This window comes from Tenrec ecaudatus, chromosome 13 (assembly GCF_050624435.1).
Source record: "Tenrec ecaudatus isolate mTenEca1 chromosome 13, mTenEca1.hap1, whole genome shotgun sequence".
Classification (NCBI taxonomy): Eukaryota; Metazoa; Chordata; class Mammalia; order Afrosoricida; family Tenrecidae; genus Tenrec; species Tenrec ecaudatus.
Window position 1 is genome coordinate 43,755,958 of NC_134542.1, and position 8,368 is coordinate 43,764,325.

General features: G+C 39.5%; 1 pseudogene; it reads right to left on the bottom strand.

Annotated features, from left to right (window-relative positions):
* Positions 1-5,275: 5,275 nt before the first annotated feature.
* LOC142423929 (ribulose-phosphate 3-epimerase-like) lies at positions 5,276-5,822 on the bottom strand (annotated as a pseudogene).
* Positions 5,823-8,368: the final 2,546 nt, after the last annotated feature.

Sequence of the window (8,368 nt, forward strand, 5' to 3'; positions counted from 1 at the left end):
ACATAATTTTGTTTAGCTCAGTCTGGGCCCCGTCTCTCTCCACTACCCCCCCACCCCCACCCCGCCACCAGTTGCCAAGTCGAGTTTTGGTGGTAAGAGATTCATGCACATACATAAATGTCCTTCTTCACAGAGCTCCTCACTGTCTGATCTCCCCCCTTTTTTATGTTAATAGAATTTGAAATATAAAAATACTTATACTTACTCACTGTTTGTTGCTCTCCACTTTATTCTTTTTTGGGGGGGATCATTGTCGTTTTAGGTGATTGTAGAAAAATGTAAACACCAAGTTTTTAATAAGTACCTTTCTGACAAATTGCAAAGTAAAATCGCAAATTTTGCGAGCAACTCTGACATCTGGGGAAAGTGATGTCTGAGAAGTGCTGTAACCACAAGCAACTGCGGACAAATGAGGATCTGGCAGTTAGACAAGTTGACAATCGAATGAGAAGTCTCCAGAACTGGATAAGTTCTTCAAGAGAGAATGATTTGAATATCAAAGGATTATGGGAAGCCCTTTGGGAAAATGAATGAATCTTGAGGAATTTTGCAAGAAAAAGACCTCTAGTGCGATCAAACTAGGAAAGTCAAACTCGAGTTTAATTTTGTGCAAACCTTTTAAGGAAGTATTTTAAAGTTTGTCATTTAAAGAACTTTTGAGAATTGGTACACAATTGAAAATATAACTATATTAAAGTAAAGGATAAATCTATCATTTTCAGATTCAGTTTTCAAAATAAAATCCCATTCATTAATTTTTCTTCTCTATTGTGTTAGTCCTGATAGACTAGAGAAACAAATTCATAGACACTCATGTGTATGGGAAGAGATTTATATAAAGAGTAATTATACATTAAGAAAATATCCCAGCCAAGTCCAGATCAAGTCCAAAAGTCTGATATTAGCTTCTTTGTCCAATGTCAGTCTATAAATTCCTCTTCAGACTCATGAAGCACATGCAATGTTGTAGAATGCAAGAAGATCACAGGCCAGTGGGTGGAGAGTCTTGTGGATCCAGTGGCGGTAGAAGCAACTTAGTGCTGTCATGGGTCTCCAGATGGCTCCTCCAGCTCCAAGACTGGCTCCATCAGAGTAGCTCTTTGTGGCTTGTTAGCAGGAATGTCTCACACAGAGTCTGTGTGTCCCGCCTCCTTAGTGCCTTCTTAGTGGCTCTAAATGAAATCATCAAGCTGTGACCTCACTGACAGGTTAACTTCCACCCCTTCACTCTCAACACACACACACATGCACACACACACACACACTCACACTCACACACACATGAAACTTTACTACTAATTTTAAGTGGACTTAGTTACTTTCCCTTCTCCAATGTTTGTCTGTGATAAACGTTTAGAAGATTTTTAAAATTTAGAATTTAACGAGGAAAATAAAATATGTGAAAAACGATTGATACAGCATCAATGATGAGAACTGTTAGAATGTTGGTGGTATAGTAGTTACACCTTGGGCTTCTTACGGCAAGGTCAGCTGTTCAAAACCACCAGCCAGCTGCTCAGCAGGAGAAAGATGAAGCTTCCTATTCCTATAAGTAGTTCCTGTCTCAGAAACCCACAGCAGTTCTATTCTGTCCTATAGGGTCCCTATGGAGTTGATAGCAGTGAGTTGGGCTTTTTATATAGGCTGTTTACAAACTGTATGCCCCCTATAGAATGCACCATCACCATGGTCTTTGATATCTACCTTCAGTTTGCCTGAAGCCTTGTGGAACAGTGGTTATGATTGAGCGGCTACCAGCGAGGTCAGCAAATGAAACCAGCAGCCATTCTGCAGGAGAAAGATGGAGCTTCGTATTTTCATAAGGCTCAGGTCCTGGCAGCATGACTGGACGGTAGAGAGTCTGGTTTGGTTTCAGTTCCATTTGTCCCGATCTTTTACCCATGTATTCTGACCTGACTTGAGGTATCTCTCTTTCAGGAATTATATTATTCATCTCAGTGTGTTCTTATCTCTATAATCAGTTGTCTGTGCATCAATATGACGGATGAGTACCCCATGTGTGTAGGAAGTACACACCTGTGCTCCATTAGGTTTTCAAAGCCTGATTATATTGAAAGCAGACCAAAGGTCGTCCTTCAAGGCTCCCTCATTTAGCAGCCCAGCAGGTTAACTCTTCGCACAATTGAGGGGTGCCCTTGGCTCTCACTACAATGATTAAATATCTGTGTGGAATAAGTAAAGCTTTCTCTATGGCTCTGTAACTGAGCATATATGTGCATACAGCTATGTAAATTAGATCCATTTTTGCAAAAAAAAAGAATAATTGATTTGCCTGAACAGTACAGAATCTACCCATGCCTGGATACTTTCATATATCTATTAACACTGAATGAGCTTGCCTATTCAATCACTTTCTTATAAAAATTATGTATTACATTTCAATTTCATTTTATATGTCTTTCTTGAGTTTTTAATTAATTTTATCTTCAACACTGTAACATTTCAGAAGGATGGAATAAGGTATCGGTGATGTCAAGTTGACATCACAGGTCACTGATGTGGTGACCTGTGTACACTCGAATGAAGCATGGTGCACCCACTACCATGCTCGCAATGCCCGCCCGGTTTGAGCCGCTTGTTGCAACCACTGTGCCAACCATCCCCTTTAGCCTCGTCTCCTCTTGTGCTGACCTTCTGTGAAGGATGGTGTCTTTTCCAGGGATTGGTCCCTCCTCATGCAATGTCTATATTTTATGAAGTGAAGTTTTACTATCCTCCTTTCTCAGGCACATTCTAGTGGTGCTTTCTTTCTTTTTAAAGATGGGTTTATTCATTCTCTTAGCAATCTGTGGGATACTCAACATTCTTTTAAAAATATTTATCCTATTTGGGGACTCTTACAGCTCTTATCACAATCCATACATATATCCATTGTGTCAAACACATCTGTACATATGTTGTCATCATCCTTTTCAAAATATTTTCTTTCTACTTGAGCCCTCGGTATCAGCTCTTCATTTTTTTCCTCTCTCCCCCTCCCTCCCTTCGCCATGTCCCCTTGATAATTTATAAATTATTCTCCCCACCCCCCTCTGCCTTACCTCAACCTCATTTCCCTTCACCCACTTATCTGCTGTCCAAATGGGTGCATAAGCAAATGTGGTAAAGAAAGCTGATGGTGTCTGGTTATCAAAAGACATAGCATCTGGGATCTTAAAGGCTTGAAGGTAAACAAGCAGCTATCTAGCTGAGAAGCAACAAAGCCCACATGGAAGAAGCACATCAGCCTGCGTGATCATGACATGTTGATGGGATCAGGTATCAGGTATCAAATACACAAAAGAAAAGAAAATCTTATCAATGGGAACGAGGGAGGAGGTAGAGTGGAGACCCAAAGCCCATCAGTCGTTAATTGGACACCCCCTGTCAGAAGGGAAACACAGAAGAGAAGAACCAGTCAGGGTGCAGTACAGCACCGATGAAGCACACATCCTTCCTCTAGTTCTTTATGTGCTTCCTTCCCATCCCCCACCCCACTAACATGACCCCAATTCTATCTTACAAAACTGCTAGACCAAGACATGTACACTGGTACAGAGATGAGCTCGCAACAGGGAATCCAGGACAGATAATCCCTCGGGACCAATCTGGGAGCAGTGATACTAGGAGGGTAAGGGAAGGGGTAGGGGGAGCAAGGTGGACCCAATAGCAGTAATCGACATATGGGCCCCCTCTTAAAAAATACATATTTTTAACTAACAAGGCATCAATTCTTCTTTGCTATTCCTTATTTATTGTCGAACTTTCAAATGCCTATGAAACAATTGAACATACCGCAGTTTGGGTCAGGAACACTGTGTTAGACTAGGGTGAATGGAGAAGCAAAGTCAACGATGTTTACATGCGGAGAAAGAGAGAAATTCAAAAGGAACAAGGACCTGGCATTGCCGTTGTGTCCAGTCTGGTTCAAACCTTAAACTGGAGGCTTTTCTCGATTCCCTAGGCTGGAATGCATTTTAAACAAATTTTGTTTTTCAAAATGTAACTGTGATGTCAGAAAGCACTTTCTCAGGATATTAAGACCGCCAATGTACGTATCATCGGAATGTGCTTATGTCTTGAGATGATGAGGACGTACGGCCTGAACAGCAACAGAAAGGAAGACATTTTTGCATCTCTCATTGCTCTTCAAAGAACTGGAAACTAGAGAACCAATTCCCGTGCTGACCCTAACTTGTTAGGGAGCAGGGAGACAGAGAGTACATGTATTCTCTTCTTTCAGCCCTGCTATCTTAATGCTACCACATTAAAATAATATGCTTTGCATAAAATACAGCAAATAAAGATAATTTTATATGACAATGAGATCTAATTTATCATTAGGGTATGATATCTTTTACAATTTATCCAATCTCACTATTTGATTTTTATTTCTTTATATTTTAAATTTTGAATAGGCTTTACTTTCCCTTTGTAATTAGAAAGACAACAGCATTATTTCATGTCCCTTTGAAGGGCAGATGGAACTCAGAAAAAACAGTCATCACTCAGTAACCTGCTCCTCTAGCCAAGCAGACAGAAAACGCACCCTGGTGACATCTGTGCTTACATTTTAGAAGAGGCCCCAGACCTCCTAAAACCCCTTGAACTTCACATAATTTTTTTAGAGGTTTTATACACCCAGTATATGGTGGGAAGTTGAAAATGGGTATTTTAGAGACAAGAATTATAATGGATCTCATCCCACCAGAATCAATCTTAGAATTTTCTTAAGTGCCATTCTGGTCATATTAGCAATAGTACATATGAATCACAAATAACTGAAACAGGAAAAACGTAATGACTTCCTTTGATTTTGAAAAACATGTGAGAAAAATTCTAGCTGGAAATAAACAAAATAAAACCTTTTCATAGTACCTAATTTGCCTCCTTTGGCATCAAGGCACATTTCTATTTCACAAACAATAAGGCTGTGTTTTTACTCTATAAAAATCAGGTCTTCCAGTAAATCAGTACATTCACTGTACTAATCTTGAAAATATACACACACATTTCTACCCTCTTAGAAAATTCTTTACTAAAAATGTTAGTCACTGGAATAAATAATGACTCAGAAAAGGAGTACTGCCCAAACAGCCTTGTCTTCTAGTGAAAAGGAGAGTCCATGAGCAGCAACACTGGGCTGTTTGAGGTTTCCTTGATCGAGAGAGTGTTTCTGAGCATCCATCTCTCAATGAGTTGATCACAGAGCTGGTCTTCCCTGTTCATAAAGGCGCGGCCAACCACCGTCATGCTAGCTCTTCCTCTCCTCGTTTCAGGATGGCGCCAGGATCTGCTCCACCAGCGCCCCTGTGTCCAGAGATGGGAATTGGGTCCTACACCAGTGGACCTTGGGCATCATGCACCTATGAATTCCTGCCCTCCAAACCCAGGTTCAATGGTCATAACCAAGGTCATATCTATCTGATTAGCCCGTGGTGCCAAATACTCAACTGTAGTTCCTGGTTTGATGGCAAGACCAACCTTCATACCATTTTCCTGGATGTTTTTCATCAAAACCCCTGGGTTCTCACTGGCCTCTAGAAGAAAAGTATATTGATAGGTCCCTGCTTCTACCATAGGCTTCACCCACTGCTCTGGCCTGGACATCATGATGTGCATGTCAAAGAAGGGTCTTGGCCTGGATGCTTTTGAAAGGTTTCCACCAGAGGATAACCAAAGTGGATGTTGGGAACGTGCCCTTCCATTACAACCAGGTGCAGATAATTGGTCCCAGAGCCCAAAATCCAGAGGCACTCGCCCCCTACATTGTCCAGATCTCTGTTGAGGATGGAGAGGCCAATCTTGCATCTGGATGCCATGCTGTTAGTCCCTACGAGTTAAGTTACCCATGAGTTTAACCTCACTATTTTAAATAAAGTTAGGTGCTTGCACATGACAACAACAATATGTATGAACATCTTTAAGTAAAACAATTTCTTCATTTTGGTTTATATCCTGAAGGCATTTTCCTAGATATTATAACTAGAACAGATAGGATAAATTTTAAAAATGCTTGTTATTTCAGAAAAAAGTGCTTATTATATATAAAATATTCTCTTAGAACATGTGGATATGAAAAAAACCTAAATAGAAAAAATCTCATTAATTGTCAGAGAAAGGCATTATTATGATTATTGTCCCGTCTTTTGTGTAAACATTTACAACAGCAAGGCCATGAATTTACCTATGCTGCGATATATCCATGAATAACGCCGAGCTTATTGTTCGGTGCTGTCCACTTGCTCCAACTCACAGTGAGCGCCGTACGCAGATCCATGCCGCACTCACAGTTGTTAGAGCTGTAGCCACTGGGTCAGTTCAGCTTGTGACAAATCTTCCTGTTGTTCACTTGCCTTCAACTACTTTGCCAAGCAGGAAGTCTTTATCCAGGGACTGGTTTCTCCCTAGAACCTGTCCAAAGTACGCGAGACAACGTCTTACCATTGCTGGTTCTAAGAAGCATCTGGTTGTACAAATGTTTTGGAAGTCCGGGAAGTCCGTGGGACTTTCAATATTTTCCAGCAACACCATAATGTAAATGCATCAAAATTTCCAGGGATTCTTTTTCATTGTCCTGTTTCCAAATGCATGTGAGGCAACTGAAAGTTGAGTCAGACACACTTAAGTCATCAAAATGACGTCTTTGCTCTTTAGCAGTTTAAAGAAGTCTCGTACAACAGATTTCCCCAATATGTCATTTGACTTCTTGATTGATGTTTCCATAAGTATTAATTGTGGATCCAAGTAAAACGAAACCCATGACAACTTTATTATGTTCTCTATTCATTTAGATGTTCTCACTTTGTCCATTTGTGTAGTTATTAAATTTTCTTTACATTGAGCTATAATCCACCCTGAAAGCTGTAGTCTTTGATCTTCATCAGTAAATGCTTCAAATTCTTTTGGTTTTTATTAAGCAAAGTATGTCATCTGTATATCTAAAGTTATTAGTGAGTCCTCCTCCAATCTTGATTATCTACTCAATTGAATCAGTGTAGTGAAAGGATACAACAGTGACTCACAGCCTGCCTGGTTTTAAAGCAGGTGGTATCGGAAAGAGCTGACGCATGGTCACTGTATAGCTTCTACATAAGTACAATTAAGTATTCTGGAATTTTCATTCTTCCCAATGTTATCCCTAGTTTGTCATGATTCACACAATCAAATGTCTTTGCATAGTCAATAAAACATGACTATGCATCTTTCTAATATTCTATGCTTTCATTCAAGAGCCATCTGGTAATCAACAATTATGTCTTTCATTCTACATCCTCTTCTGAAACTGGCTTGGGTTTCTTAGAGCTCCCTGCCAAATGTATTCCTGTGTTCATTTTTGAATTATCTTAAGAGGAATATATTCCATGTTATGTTTTATTTGATAGTTTCCATATCCTATTGTGTCAGTTTAATTTGGAATGGGCACTGATGTGGAACTCTTCCAGTTTTTTGGCTAGTTAGTTAATGTGATTTCCTTCTAAAGTTAAGTTTTTAAACCTTTTCAATTGTCATTGTCAGTTCTTAGAGTCTTTTTTTTAAATTAATGTTTCCAGTCTAGTTTAGACCACTTCTTCCTTCAATACCATTTATTGTTGATCATTTGCTACCTCTTGAAATAGTTGACTATTGACCAATTATTTTTGGTCTTGTGACTCTGTATATTTCTTCTATCTTACACTGGTGCTTCTGCATCATTCCTTATTTTTCCCATAGAACAGTTCAATAATGTTAATAATAATGATACAACAATAATTCAATAGTGTCAATAATAAACATTAATTATTTTCTTCAATTCTTTTAACTTGAGACATGCTGAACTTGTCACCCCCCCTTTTTTTTTCTTTCTAACACCAGGTTTTTGTACATTCATTATAATGCTTTATTTTGTCTTCTATAAGTGCCTTTTGAAAGGCACTGTTCAGCTCTTTTACTTGATCATTCTCCGTTTGCTTTAGTTATGCAACTAATAACAGACAAAGAAAAGGACTCAGCTCTCCACTTCAGAGGAAGAAGCTGCTGAAAACCTTATGCAATTTTGAAAACACTCTCTGAAGCTGCATTGTCTCGGGTGGTGCCTGCAGATGGACCCTCGGGTCAGGGCACTCTCCAAATGTGACTAGGAGGAGCTGCTTCTTAGAGTGGAGTCAGCATAGTGACGTGAGTCGGGCACAGCCTGTAGGAGGGGAGTCTTGGGGATCATCATTTCCTAAAGGGGCATGACTCAAGGAAAGGACAAAAGCTATACAAATCTCATATGCTACCTCCTAAAATGGTAGAATGCTGACAAGCTTTTTTTTGGGTGAAGGGACTGTTTATTTCTTTGTGTTGTGTGTGTATATATATATTCATATGTGTCATGGTTTTATTT